Source organism: Phyllostomus discolor, chromosome 4, assembly GCF_004126475.2.
Source record: "Phyllostomus discolor isolate MPI-MPIP mPhyDis1 chromosome 4, mPhyDis1.pri.v3, whole genome shotgun sequence".
Classification (NCBI taxonomy): domain Eukaryota; kingdom Metazoa; phylum Chordata; class Mammalia; order Chiroptera; family Phyllostomidae; genus Phyllostomus; species Phyllostomus discolor.
In genome coordinates, this window is record NC_040906.2 from 199,801,100 (window position 1) to 199,816,209 (window position 15,110).

General features: G+C 39.6%; 1 protein-coding gene across 12 annotated transcripts in view; it reads right to left on the bottom strand.

Moving 5' to 3' along the window:
* The window catches only part of SYNE1 (spectrin repeat containing nuclear envelope protein 1), a 433,377-nt gene that overhangs the window by 323,647 nt on the left and 94,620 nt on the right, over positions 1-15,110 (bottom strand). The gene's annotated exons all lie outside the window — the stretch shown is intronic.

The window sequence follows — 15,110 nt, forward strand, 5'->3', positions numbered from 1 at the left end:
TTTTCTCTACCCACTGATATGAGGCATTTATATTTCTCTTATGACTGCATACATTATAGTCTCTGAGTGGTACAATTCTAATTTTAAACACAGTTTTCTCTTTTTATAAATTGAACGGCTGAATACATTTAGTTCTCAAGCTGTGAAATACATGTTCAAAAATAAGTTTTCATTTATAATCATTCCCTTCTAAATTCCACTATTGACACTGCTTATTATTTATACAGTGAAAATGTAATAGTGACTTTATATTCTAAGCATATAAATAAAATTATTCAGGATTAAATGAGCCATTACGATGAAAACAGTTCAGTGCAATAAGAATCAAAATTATTGTACAAGCTATACATAATCATTAGAATATGGTCTACTTATCATTGCAAATGCCCATTTGTACCTTACGGTTTTTTTAAAGATTTTATTTATTTATTTTTAGAGAGAGAAGGGAGGGAGATAGAGAGAGGGAGAGAAACATCAATGTGCGGTTGCTGGGGGTCATGGCCTGCAACCCAGGCATGTACCCTGACTGGAAATTGAACATGCGACACTTTGGTTCGCAGCCCGAGTTCAACCCACTGAGCTACACCAGCCAGGGCCTGTACCTTACAATTTTAAAACAGTGGAAAAATGAGGAAAAAGCTCATACATATGTAATATATTCCATGAACAAATACAAATAATTTTTTTGCATATTGTGTTAATCTGAAAATGTATAAAGAAAATGAAGCAAAACAGAGGATTTTTGTGAAATAGTAAATATTCCAAGAAATTTGACACCAAAAAAATAATAAATTGCATCCGTACGTCCATTTTGCCTTAAACATACACAGGTGTCTGCCACCTTGAAGGCCTTTTTCCCTTGACCTCATGCTGCCTGTCCTGTTTCTCCTCTTGTATCTCTGCTGGTGCTCACCTGCCCCCTTCCCCTCCAGCTGCTCCTGCCCAAGGCCCCTGGGAGCAGCCCTCATCTTAGCAGAGACGGCTGACCGACAGTTCTGTGGCCCACTGGCCTCTCCACTTTGAACACTGCTGGCACCATCTTCTCCTTGATCTCTTCCTCCCCAAACCTCTTTGATGAGCATGCCTGGCTTCTGGGCCTCTTTCCCCTCTCTCTTGCCTTTCTTCCTATCTGTGGCCAACCTCCAAACTCAGTCTCAACTCCTCTGGTGTTTGAAAAATTTTGCCTAGATGGACGCAAGTCTTCACCCATTCCTTAAGTGGTTTCTCCTAAACATTGTTGAACACGTGGCAGGCACCCAATGTGTATTGTTGGCTGATTGGCTGAATGAATGAATATGGGTTTCTCAAAAAAATATCTTTGCAGGCCCTATGTCCACCTTAATGGATCTCTAAATGTGGTGTATGTATTATGGGCAAAAAAAAATGGCCTCCAGGTTCTGTGCAATCAAAGATTTAACACAACACAGACCTAGAAGTATCTTGTTTTGGATGCCTTGTTCACAGTAGGAATTCATTAAATACTTGTTGAAGGAATGAATGACTTTTTCACTCTGTGCATGGAAAAGAAGAGTAGGTGTTTTTTATTGAAACACAGATATGTAGAATACCTTCAATTTCCTCATTTTCTTTTTAGCGGATTCCTGGTCAGTTTTCATCACTTAGTTTATAGCTAATCTTTTTTGGGTATCCGTTTAGAATGAATTGCTCCTGTCCTAAGTATGCTGTTCAGATCACAAGGATCATATTCCTTTGTATCTAGTTATACACAAATCTGTGTTTTCAGGGACTCAGAGCACGGGGCTTCTTGAGCACAAGGAAGAAGTTGGGTTTATCTTTATAGACTGAGTGCCAGGCACTGTGCTTAACACTAATTGTCGACAAAAATAAAGGTATGGACTAAACCACACTCAATAGGGACATTTACAAATAAATATCTTTTAGAATCTTAGAATCACAAATAAAATCACAATGCCAAAACTTCCCTCTTTTTAGGAAATTGGAGTTGCTTCTGAAAATATTCCCACTAGTGTCTTCCTACACGGAGTGAATAGCCGTAGTCTGAAGGCTATTCACACACAAAATAGAAATTAGAAAAAAAATGTCTGTTTACAATAAAAATTCTAATGTCAATTTCATGTATAATATACAGGTGTTATATTCTGCACACACTGAATTATGGGGCCTGGCGTTATGTACTCAGTTCTTTATTTAATATGTCAGCAAGTAAAAGAAGGAGACAACAAAGCTCTGGCTAACCTACTGCAAGGAGCTGGCAAAAATAAACACCAGTGAACGATCTTTATATTTCTACAAGCTCTATTTAACTGCACATAATATAAATATAGGGGGAACACCCCCAGAAAACTTCATTTATCAAAATTACACGGGAATAAAAAAGTCCTAGTAATAATTGGACAAGTTTTCCTATCCCCTTTTTGCCCACAATATTGTTTACATATAGCAAAGGATTAACTAGAGGGGACTTTTACTATTTTTTTGGTGCAACATTTTAACAGAAAACCTCTGGGCTAAAATGTCTCTCTTGTCACGTATATAAACACTGATGGCACCGATCCAAAGAATTTGGTAGGATTCAGGTCACAGTCCTGGAGGCCAACAGGAAGGGTCAGAGAGGAGGGTAACTTATTGGAGCCTGACTTAATGGAAAATAAACATAGTGTGGTTTTGTTGCTCACCAGTTTGCCATTTTATAGATAGAAATCTATAAAGCTCTTTTCAGAGGCACAATTATATCTTTTATTAAGTTAAAGGATATAAGTTTTAACTTAACTTTTAAGTTAAGTTAACTTTGTTGTCCAGTAGTTGGAAAAGTCATATTCCTCTTGGCCCAGCCCGTCACACTGAGATATTCCGCAGATACTCATGCTGGATCTGAGGTGGCTGGAAGAATGGGAGCTCCTGACTGGGTGAGAGGAGAGAGAGGGGAGGTGGGTGAGGAGAAAAGGAGGCACTTCGCTTCTGCAGGTGCCCATTCCTAGAAACTCTCCTTCCAACTAGGTTTCCGCTCTAAGTTCTGTGTCTAAGGATCACCTGGTCCCTAAAGGTCTCCAGCACCTTGGTAAAACGCACATACTCTGTGCCAGGCTGTGTGACTGAAACAGGTGTCACAGAGCGTTTTTTTTTTTCTCTTTCTTTTCCTGTCCTTTTTTTTTTTTTTTTTGCTATGCAGCCCCTTAATGACATGTAACGAGATTCACTCCCTTCCTCTCAGGACTTACAAGAGATGCAGTGTTCCTCCTTGAACTTTATGAACTAGGAGAGTGCACAGGTACCTTTGACATAATTCTTACTACTTCCTGCATTTGGGGAAAATAATTTATTCTCCAGCACTTTGTGTGTGTGTGTGTGTGTGTGTGTGTGTGTGAAAAACTTGTGTCACTTTACTAGTCTATAAATACCAGCATATAGTTAGTTAATGCTTTTCCCTCACCTGTTTTCACATTTGTATTCTTCAAAGGGTGGCCATGTCCCATGCTGATGTTTCCTACTCCACACATTGATTTTATGCCCTTAGAAACAATTATGTTACTTGGGGAAAGGATTAAGAAAGTAATTTTGATGGAAAAAATATCAGACAGAGCTATTTGGCATAAAGTAAAAATTTAGGAATTCTCACACTTTGTTGATGAAAGGGTGCATAATGTTTTGACCAATGGATATACGTATATGAGGAAGATGAAAAGAGCTTAGTATTATAGATGGATAATTAAACACATACATGCCAAATTGTTTAAATAAGTAAATAAATTGTCTGAGGCCATTTTGCATGGACAAGTATATACTTATACTGTATCCAAAATTATAAAAATGTGATTGGACTAATATATATATATATATATATATATATATATATATATATATATTAAAGATTTTATTTATTTATTTTTAGAGAGAGAAGGGAGGGAGAAAGAGAGAGAGAGAGAGAAACATCAATGTGTGGTTGCTGGGGGCCGTGGCCTATAACCCAGGCATGTGGCCTGACTGGGAATCAAACCTGCGACACTCTGGTTCACAGCCCACACTCAATCCACTGAGCTACACCAGCCAGGGCTAAACACATTTTATTTGTATTTATTTTTAGAGGGGAAGGGAGGGAGAAAGAGAGGGAAACATCAATGTGTGGTTGCCTCTTGTGCACCCCCTAATGGGGATGTGGCCTGCAACCCAGGCATGTGCCCCGACTAGGAATCGAACCAGCAACCCTTTGGTTCGGAAGCCAGCACCCAATTCATAGAGACTAAAATATATTTTATCACTCTTGTCTTTGTATTAACAGGGCAATCATATGTATACCAATGAAAGAAGGTTTAGGTGTTCGACTGAGACCAGCGATGTGGGATAAGACAAACCTACTTCGAAACGTTACTTGCATACCTCCACTTTAGCAGCAGATACCTACACATCTGCTAGAATCCCGGAGTCCCTCAGTGACAAATGGAACAGAGCCATCAAAGAGCTGTACAGCATGAAGGATTCGGTCTTCCTCTAAGGAAATGCCAAAATCTCCTGTGCCGGGAGTTGCCTAGGTCCTCATTTGCCATCAGTACTTTTGGTCTCAGAACTGGGCCGTCAAAATGTTTTGTCTTCTTGGAGAAGACGCTCTCAGTACGTTGTGTGACACGCAGAGAATGGCTACAGCATTTTACTTTAAAATTGTAGATACATTTCCTAGGGTTTAAAATGTGTCATTGCTGGGTGTCTGCCCAGGGATGCTAGTAAAACGGAACTAGAAAAGCATCGGGGTGTCCAACCGTTTGTCATCTCTGGGCCACACTGGAAGAAGAGTTGTCTTGGGCTACACAGTAAATGCAGAAACACTAACAAAAACGGATGAGCAAAACAAAAGGTTTTAAGTAAATTTATGATTTTGTGTGGGGCTGCACGCAGCCTGTGGGCCCCAGGTTGGACACCCCTGCACAGCCGGCAGCACAGATGAACTCTCTACTCCAGCAGACACACACCACTGTTGAGCACCGTCAGACATGCTGCAAGTGACAGTCACAGCCTGAGATATTCCCTAATGGCTTGTAGAGCGGCCCCAAGGCAAGGGCTGGCTCTCAGGGTGTATTCTGTGCACGCACAATGGCCCGTCACTGCTAGGGCCAGACAGACTCCTACCTCTGGTTTATGTAAGTTTGAGGAAGGAACTATTTCACAGGCTGAGACAGTATATGGAAAAAATCCCATCCGAGGACCAGTCTAGAATGTTTGCATGCGCTGATGGTTAGCTGATGGGTGGGAGCAATGAGCTAAACAACAGGAACAGAGAGAGAAAGCGGGAAGAGGGGTTGACTGGCAGATGTGGTGCCAATGACCTCCCCAATGGTTGGCAAAGAGCCCATCGCACGAAATGTCTCAAAAATACCCAAGTAGCCTCAGAGCAGATTGGCAAAATCATGATTCTAACCACTGACAGTAGCCAAATAAAATCAATTCAATATCTAAAAGGTTCTTTCACTTTATTCAGAAAAGCAAATTAGATTTTCCCAATATTCCCCAAAACAAGGTGAAGTGATCTAAAAATTTTATGTGTAATTGTTTTTCTTCCTTTCCCTTCATAAAAGCACCATTGCGATTATTTTCCACCTCTGCTTGGCAAAAGTGAGAAGATAGTTCCCATTCTTTTCCGTTTCCTATGACAGACAGCATCATCATTTCCACTTCCTTAATTACTTAATTCAGCTTCTCATAAATAGCCCAAAGGCAATAACTGGCCTCCGGCCCGACTTTAAGCCTGCTTGGAAAACTCTGCTCTTAACACCGCTCACATGTAGTAAGATTCTTTTCCCCGTCTAGTATGTATACAGGAAGCATGTTCCTCAAGTTATTTGTTGGATTCAGTACGAACTTGGGGTTATCCTTTACCTCTTTTTTTCCATGCCCCATAGCCGATCCATCAGCAAATATCATTGGCTTTATTTTCAAAGCACATGCAGAAACCAACCAAATCTCACCATCTACACTGCTCTGTCTTGGTTCCTGACACTGGTCTCTTGCCTGGGTGACTTCAACAATCTCCTAATTTACCTCCCAACACCCACCCTGGACTCTGTCTTCAGTCTGCTCTTAACAGAACAGCTTCCCCTGTCATCAGGGTATAAGTGCCATAATGCAGGGTTTACTTTTACTGTTTTGTTCGTTGCTACATTCTCAAGTACCTACAATACTGCTGGGATATAAATACATACTGCAATATTTATTGAGTGAATGTACAAATAAAAAAAATATATTTCTAAAGAAGGAACTTTGACAAATGTTATCAAAATGTTTATTAATCGGAATAAACTTTACTGGAACTATATCCAGTTCAGCAATAAATTAATACATTATATTAATAAATTATAGATTTGTCTTCATTTTGCAATGATAATTTTCCCTCATAATCTTTTAGTTACATATTGGGAAATAATTAATTTATCACTATGTTTAGGATTATCAAGCTCAAGTAGCTTTAGAAAAATAGCTAAAGAATGATTTCTGGGGTGAATTACCACATTTCCTTTTTCCCCTTTGCTTCTTTTTCTTCTCATCTTGGTTCGTTAATGGTCCCACCAAACTGTATACAGGAAACAGATGGGAGAAAAATGCAATTCTGAAAGTATTTCCATGTTATCTTTTAGCACTGTTGGTGGAAAGACAACTGAAGAAGACCAAACCAGCCCCCAAAGTGATATTTTACAAATATTGAGATGTCAATCAAAGTCATTATTAGACTGCATTATTTTTTTACAAACATGGAAAATTAGAAGTGTTCCTTTTAAAGAAGTGTATGTGTCTGTCTAACATGTTATTAAAACACAATGTGCTCTTAATAGTTGAATTGTGCCCCCCACTAATATATGTGAAAGTTTTAACACCCAGTACCTTAGAATGTGCTCTTATTGGGAAACAGAATTCTTAGAGAAGTATGGAGTTAGAATGAGCTCATCAGGATGGGTCTCAATCTTACATGCTAGTGTCCTTATAGAAAGGGGAAATTTGGACACGAATGCAGAGGGGCACAGAGGCAGGAACTGAACTAATACAGCAAATCAGGGAACGTCAAGTAATGTAGGCTGCCACCAGAAGCTAGGAAGAGGCGAGAAGGAATTCTCCCCAGAGTCCCAGAGGGAGCCTGGCTGTCTAGCTTTGAGAACATGAGATAATAAGTGTCTCATTTTAAGCCACCAAGTAGGTGGTACTTTGTTATAGCAGCCTTAGCAAACTAATACAGACCCTAAGTAGTGTTTTATGGTGAGTTTTTCAGTTCTTCTAAAAACAGAGGAAATGCTTATATCATGCCTGAGGTTATCCGAAAATTGCAGTGTTTAAAATGCTCAATGCCTGCTCTTAATAGCCCCAGAAATCTAAGGCAGGTGGATGGAGAAAGGACTGTTTGTTGCATATTGAAAGAGAATCTCCATTTATAGAAATGCTAAAAAATGGCTAATGGAGACTTACTCCCCCACCAAAGGACTTATTGCCAAACCATATATTTATTTCACAGCCACCTATCATAAAGAATGAACCAAGGGCATTTAAATACAGATATAACATTCTCTTCTATTTGTAAAAATGAGAGAAAACGTGAAGCTACAAGCATTTAATAAGAGTACAACCAATGTGAATGTCAAGATTACTTATGCTACCTTTTTCTAATTAAAAATCTAACATGATCATTTTTATGAAAATACATTTTTAATTGTTTTCTTTGGGGACCAAGGTGGCACTATACAACTACAATGGCCTACACATCCTGCATAAAATTTGGGAATTTGCTAAGATAAATAAATTTTAAAATGGGAAAGAAGTAACATCTTTTGAACTGTCAATTTTAAAAATGTTTATTCTTACATAAATTTTTATTCTAAAATGCAAACTCTTCTATTAGACCTAAAAAACATGCAGCCATTCAATAGGAAGACCCTCAAATTTAAGTCCACCCCTCCTCTGTCTTCCTCTCTCTCTCTCCCATCCCAAACTTAGGTGTCTCTTTACCCATTCTTCCTATTCCCACTCTGGTCGCAGAGGGTGGGGGGAGTTATTCTTCGGTATAAACCTACATCCCCACCTGTGCTCTTGATTTCTCTCCCACTCTGCCTCCTTGGGAGCCTTGTGTCTTTTAAATAACCTTCTTTTCATTCATTTTCAGCCTCTTTTCCTTTCTAGCTCTTGACCGACCCCCTTCAATGCAGACACACACACTTAAAACCACCCTTTACAAAAACAGCCTTACCAGACTCCATGTGTGAGCTGCTTGGGCTACTGCTCTGTCTCATGAACATGTGATGCACATTCAGTGCCCTGACACCCTTACCTTGCACCAGTGTGCCAGAGTCTGATGTCTTTAATGACAGGGCCACTCCCGGTAGCAGCCAGTGACTTCCTATCTGCCAAACCCAATGAATTTATCTCTATCAAGTAATTTCCTAAAAGCTGAACGTATTAGCTCTTCCCCAAACCTGTTGTATTCCCAATCTCTGTAATGACATTAATCATTTGCTCAAATCGGAAATCTAGAAGTCATTCCTGACTCTCTGTCCTCCATGATTCCAGTTAATAACCCATATACCCCTACACATCTCTCAGTCTATCCACTTTTCTCCATTCCCCACCATGACTTTAGTCCAAACTGTCTTCATGTCCCATATGACTTATTGCAACTCACTCTACATCCAGTCTTACTCCTTTCTCTTCTAATTTATGTGGCAGAGATGGAGAGAAGGGAAAAAATGGGGCAGGGGGAGAAAGATTAAAAATAAAGTGATTGAGAGAAACGTTTAGGACCAGAGTGATCATTTCATATTTCTGCTTAAGATTTCTTAAGGCATCTCACTGCCCACGACACAACATTCAAACTCAAAGACTGCCCTCTGTTCTCTCTGTGGCCCATCCACTCCTGGACCCCGCATTTTCCAGTATTCTTGAATTTCTTCCATTCCCTTTACTGCACCACGTGCCATCTCACCTCTCGACTTTTCAAAACACTGGCACTTTCACCTACCCAACCCCAGGTCATTTCTCGGGCTCCAGCTTAAAAGTTTCTTCCCGTGAAAGCCTATTCTGATGTTCTTGTTTAGAGTACCCAAGTGGCTGGTTCTGTTTGCCCTGTGCTCCCTGACACCTGGTGCTTCTCCCATGGAATGCACCGCACTTCCCTGTAGTTGTTGGTCTGTTCTGCTAGACTATCATTTTCATGATGCCATGGGCTGTACCCGTCTTCATTTACCACTGTATCAATGCCTAGCACAAAATAGAGGCTGGAAAGGTACTTGCTTCGTGAAGAGCTAAGTAAGTAAATGAACAGGTGATGCATGGGAGTATAACGCAACAATACTGCCCAAGCTCAGGAGTCCTAGGATTGGGTTATGTGACCTTAGAATTATTAATTAACTGTATACTTCAACTTCCTAATATAGAAAATGGTGAAAATAATACTTGTATTGATTATTGCTATGGGTATTAAATAAAATGAAAGATAAAATTGCTAAGGCACAGTAATGGAACATGGTAACAGTTCAATAAATGGCAGCCCTGAGTCTTAGAAACATTTTCAGCAATGACTGATGACAATCTGGAACGGAATGAAGGCTTAACTTTGGAAAACCGTTACTCAAAGTCAACATTGGGCTAATTAAAAAACAAATACTCCACCCTCTTTCACTGACAGAGCACAAAGAAGACAAAGATTTAGATTTCTTTTTGAAAAGGAAGAAATTATAGAGTCATGTCTAAATGTAAAACCCCTTCCCAAAAAGAATGATCAGGTATACAAAATAAATACAAGCCTCTAATGTGTGTTATTGTTATATTATATGGATAATTCATCATTTGCAATGTTTATATAACTGCAGAATCATAAAGACTTCAATTTGAAAACAAAGCAAGCCAAAAAAACATGAACCAAAAATTATATCCACAAGTGTGAATAATCTACATGTATACTAAAAACAGCACAAAAACACAGAAAAATCTTGTTTTTCCCCCTACTTTTAATAAGATTTTGTTTTCAGATAAGCACATTTTTGAAGACAGACTGCTCTCTTATTTACACCCGAGGTCTTCATATTGCTGCCACAATATTTACAGATAATTGTTGCAATGCAATAGAATGTCATTAGTAAAAAGAGTTTATAATTTTAGTTAGAAATAGTTCATTAGTCTGCAACTGAGCAAAGCAGACAAGAATAAAAATAAAAATTTCCCATTAAACAACCTTTTGAAATTCATCCCCATGAAGAATCTTTTGCAGTCCTCCCAATGCAGCTGAGATCCAACGATCCTTAGACAGAAGTATCAATTTTTTTGTCTTATCGATTCAACGCCCCACCTCTTAAACCTGCCACAATCTATTATTTAAGCTATTTTTGTCAACGGTCAATTTGCAAAGAAGATTTTAAGAAAACAGATATAAAGTTTCTAAATAAGGAGTCTTTTAAATTGCCCTTTAAAATAAAATTATTTTTGCATTGTGTGCCCACCACCCAAAGCAATATACAGATGATGCATCACAGAATTGTGCACTGGAAGCCTGTGTAATATTATTCATTGTCACCCCAATAAATTTAATTAAAAATTAAAAAGAAAAAGAAAAGTATCTCCTAGTTTGCTTAAAACCTTTCAAAAAAGCATTGTAATAGCAAGACATTATCACAAAATTTAGGATGAAATTGTTTTATCATTCTAGATTAAATCCACAAAAAGTTCCCACAACTGTTATGCAAAACATCTCAGACAATAGATTCTACAAAATATTTACAACCTGCATTCTAGAAGAGAGTTGAAATTTTCATGTTTTTTCCTGTCGATTTAGCACTCTTTTCTTATTCTTAGAGATTAAATAACTTGTCATATTACATAGCATAAGTAATAGGTGAATTAGGACTAATATCTTGAGTACCAGCATAAAAATATTTTTGACATGGGTCATAGGAGAAACTTTATCAGTAGAGGACAACAGAAAATTGCAGGGGGGAAAACACAATTAAGGAATAAAATGCATTTTAACTCTGTTAGATGGTTTGGTTGTGGGATTATCGGACATAATTACAAAGCACAGAGTTATATACAACAGGGGTTCATTACCACACAAGGAAAAAATTGCTATGAAAGAGAAGTGCATTACTACCTCAACCCAGGACAGAGTACCTGTCTTTATCTACAGGCTTGGAACTAGTCTTCAAGCCAGACTTAATGAGTTTGGGGCCTGTTATGTACTGACTGTGTGCCCCACCCCCCCAGCATCCAAATGTTGAGTCTTAATCTCCAATGTGGTGATATTTGGAAGGGAGGCCTTGGGAAGTAATTAGGTGTTGATGAGCTTGTGAAGTGATGCCCCATGTCAGGATGTAAGAAGAGGAAGAGAGACCAGAGTTCCTTCCTTCCTTCTTTCTCTCTCTCTCTCTCTCTCTCTCTCTCTCTCTCTCTCTCTGCCATGTAAAGACCTAGCCAGGGAGGGGGCCCTCACCAGGAACCAGGAAGCAAACCAGTTGGCACTTTAATTTTGGACCTGTAGCCTCTCAAACTGTGAGAAATAAATGTTTGTTGTTTAAGTGCCCCAGACAATGATATTTTGTTACAGCAGCCCAAGCTGACTAATACTGCTTATAGGTTGGTTAAGTATTCACTGGACAAAGTAAACAAACAAACAATACACTGAACCAAGCTTAATCTGACCCACCATTGGCTTTGGTTATTTAATAAAAAGAAAAAAAAGAAAAGCTGGTTTCAAGAACCTCCTGAGGCCCTGACCAGTGTGGCTCAGAGGGTTGGGCATCATCCTATAGACTGAAAGGTCACCGGTTTGATTCCTGGTCCTGGCACATACCTTGGTTGTGGGCCAGGTGCCTGGCTGGGAGTGTATGCATGTGCAAGAGGCAACTGATGGATGTTTCTCTAGCACATTGATGTTTCTCCCCTTCTCATTCTCCCCCCCTTCCCCTCTCACTAGAAATAAATGAATAAAATTCAAAAAATATATTCTGGAGGAAAGACCTGGAAACAGGTTAAGTTGTTTTTTTGTGGATTACTTTTTGTGAGAACTATTTTTATTCTAAGTATGGCTTTTGGTCTGCTCTGTGAGTGAAAACCTGTGGTCGGGGGAGATATCAGTGTGCTGCTGATAGGTGACCAGGAGCCATAGACCCAACGCTTAAGAAGCTGTTTTCATGAGAGACTTCGTGGGACTCGGTATGACATACGCTTCTGTGGAGTCCAGCTGACTGAGGGGGTGTGTGTGCACATGTGTGCATATGTGTGCATCCATGTGCTTATTGTCACATCCACAGGGTGTTAGCACAATGGGACCAAGCATCCTCTAGCTTTACAGAATTGCTTTGGGAGCAAGCCTTCTCTCAGAGGCAGCAGAAAAGGTGACCCAATGTCTTGATTGAGAGGCTGAATCAGAGATGGGAAACTGACCTTTCTTCTGTCACGGGTGAGATACCATGATTCTCCAAAGTGAGCACATGGCAGTGGGAAGGGAATGTGTTTCCACGGTAATTTGGGTATGTCTGGAACTGTGACCTCGGTGAGACTAGGAAGCCTAGAGTGCACATGTGCTTTTATAGTGACAGTGTACACATAGAAATAGAGATGAAAATGACAAAAATGGGGATGGGGAGATGGAGATAGAGACAGAATATTTGGGTAGTCTTCTAACAGAGGAGGAGACAGAGTGGGGGAGTGAGAGATGGTACCTATGTGGGAGAGCCCAGCGGGGGAACGAGAAAGAAATGGGGCTGGAAATAGAAACGCACAGGGGGATGAAGGTAGTCAAAGGCCAGGAAAGAGAGAGGGATGTGTAGGGGACCACATGATCAACTGCTGAGACAGATGAAGACATAAACATCTACTCCACAGTTATCCTAAAACTCTCAACAGCCAAGGGAAGATAATGGGGTCCGATGAGATTCTGCAAATGTTTTTGAAATATAAGTGAGTAGGAAAAGAAAAACATTCTCCAATGAATTTGTGGGCTTTATGTTTGGGAAGATACTACCTTCTGAGTATAAATAAATTCAGGATAACAAGTATAGGTCTCATTTTTCTGCTTCTGCTTTCAGTGTTTGAGATGACCCAAGGAAAGAAAAACATCACAAGTACATTGGAGAAAATTTTAAAAAGAATAAAGATGCTCTACCACATTAAGGTTATAATGGAGCAGTTGTGGAGATAATAATTTTTCTGAGTCTTTCAAAATAATACTATAAATGCAAAAATGTGCAAAGCAGGGAAATCATGTGGACTTTAGATCCACGTCTGGATTAAAATATCAGGGACAACAGTTTATGAAAATGAGTGCTATAAAATAGCCAGCGTTACGCACTTATCACAATGCCAGAAGTTCATCAATACTTTTTCCCCCTCAGTGATGTCTTTACTATTACAACAAAATAAGAAAACGTATAGAGTCTTTGCTGTTATTTTTTTATCAAACACCTCTTTATGGTATCCAGCACTGTGCTTAGAGCTGTTAGGATTTATAAAGAAATTCCAAGAATTAGTGCATGCCTTATTAAAGACTTTGCAGTGTTATCAGGAGCTGAGATGGGGAACAGTCCGGAGACAGACTGAACCTCACCTATGCTACAGGTTCTGGACAAGTGCTGGCACACCAGGTTCTACAGCACCCAAGGCAGGAAAACCAGAGAAGGCGGGGGATGTCCCTGAAGGATGGCTGCAGGGGGATGGATAGCTGACACTCCTGGAGCATTTGCTAGAGGACAGGCACAGTGTGTCACACGGGGTCAGAAGGGACTTCATGAATGAGAGAGGTTTGCACTACACAGGAAAGGTAGGGCTGGGCATTTAGATGGGAAGTCGCAGGGCGAGGTCACAAAGCAGGGCTGGGAGAGCACAGAAAAAATACACACATTTGCAAAGCCTGTTCCCACAGCCAGCTATCACATAACTGTGTAGCGTGAAACAATAACAAAGCAGAGTTGCAAAACAGGTTTGAAAACAGACTCTGGGAAGATCGTTGCTCCGCAAAGGCCACTGGCGCACTGTGTGCCATGGCGCACGCTCAGATCATCCTTCTTTTTGAGTGTGCGGTACACGGAGAGGTGAGTCCTGAGAATTTTACCTTAAAAACTTCCACAAAGGTGCTCAAACTATTTTTTTAATAAAAAATGAACTATAAGTTATTTTCACCAATTGGATTAGAACTCACTGTTAACTTTAAAATGGGTTATGGTGTAAGGAATGGACATTTGCCTAAGCTCTTGGTACCTATTAAATTAAAAATGTATCTATTGACTAGCCATTCAGTTTTAGAAATTTATAATAAAAAAATCACACAAGTATACAAAGATGTAGGCTCAAGAACTTTCAAGGTGGTATTTTATATAATACCAAACAATTGGAAACCACATAAATGACCATCTATAAGCTGGCGAGTATTTATGACATAAATAATTTTATTATATTTACAACAGAAATTATCCATCCACTAAAATGACTGTGCGGCTCTGTAACTATTGTCATGGAGAGATTTGCTGTGTGAAATAGAGGCACACAGAGCCTTATCGTATAAAACCATTTTTGTGAAATTATGTGTCTATGTGTAGAAAAGTGGCAATCAATGTTAGTGATGAATATATCAGACCTGTGAGATTTAAGGTGATTTTTACTTTCTTTACACTTATAAGAAATTTACTGTTACTATTGTTGACAATCAGCATGTAATCTTTTAACAATATGAAAAAATAACTCTATTTTCATTTTAGAAAAAAATATCCCTGACTGGTGAGGCTCAGTGGATTGAGTACCAGCCTGTGAACCAAAGGGTCACAGGTTCGATTCCCAGTCAGCACACGTGCCTGGGTTGTGGGCCAGGTCCTTGATGGGGGGAGCATGAGAGGCAACCACACACTGATGTTTCTCTTCCTCTCTTTCTCCCTCCCTTCCCCTTTCTAAAAATTAATAAGTAAAATCTTAAAAAAGAGAAAAAATAAAATAATAACCTTCCCAGTGGATGACAGTTCTATAGTGTAAGTGATTGCTGGCTGGCACCAGCCGAGACTGAGAAATGAGAGGCACTTGCTGCCTTTCCACAGGGCAGAATCCGCTGCAGCCTCTCATCCAGAGAATTCCCTTCTCATCATCAACTCACTTTAGGAAGGAGATTACGGGAGAGATAATCCCAG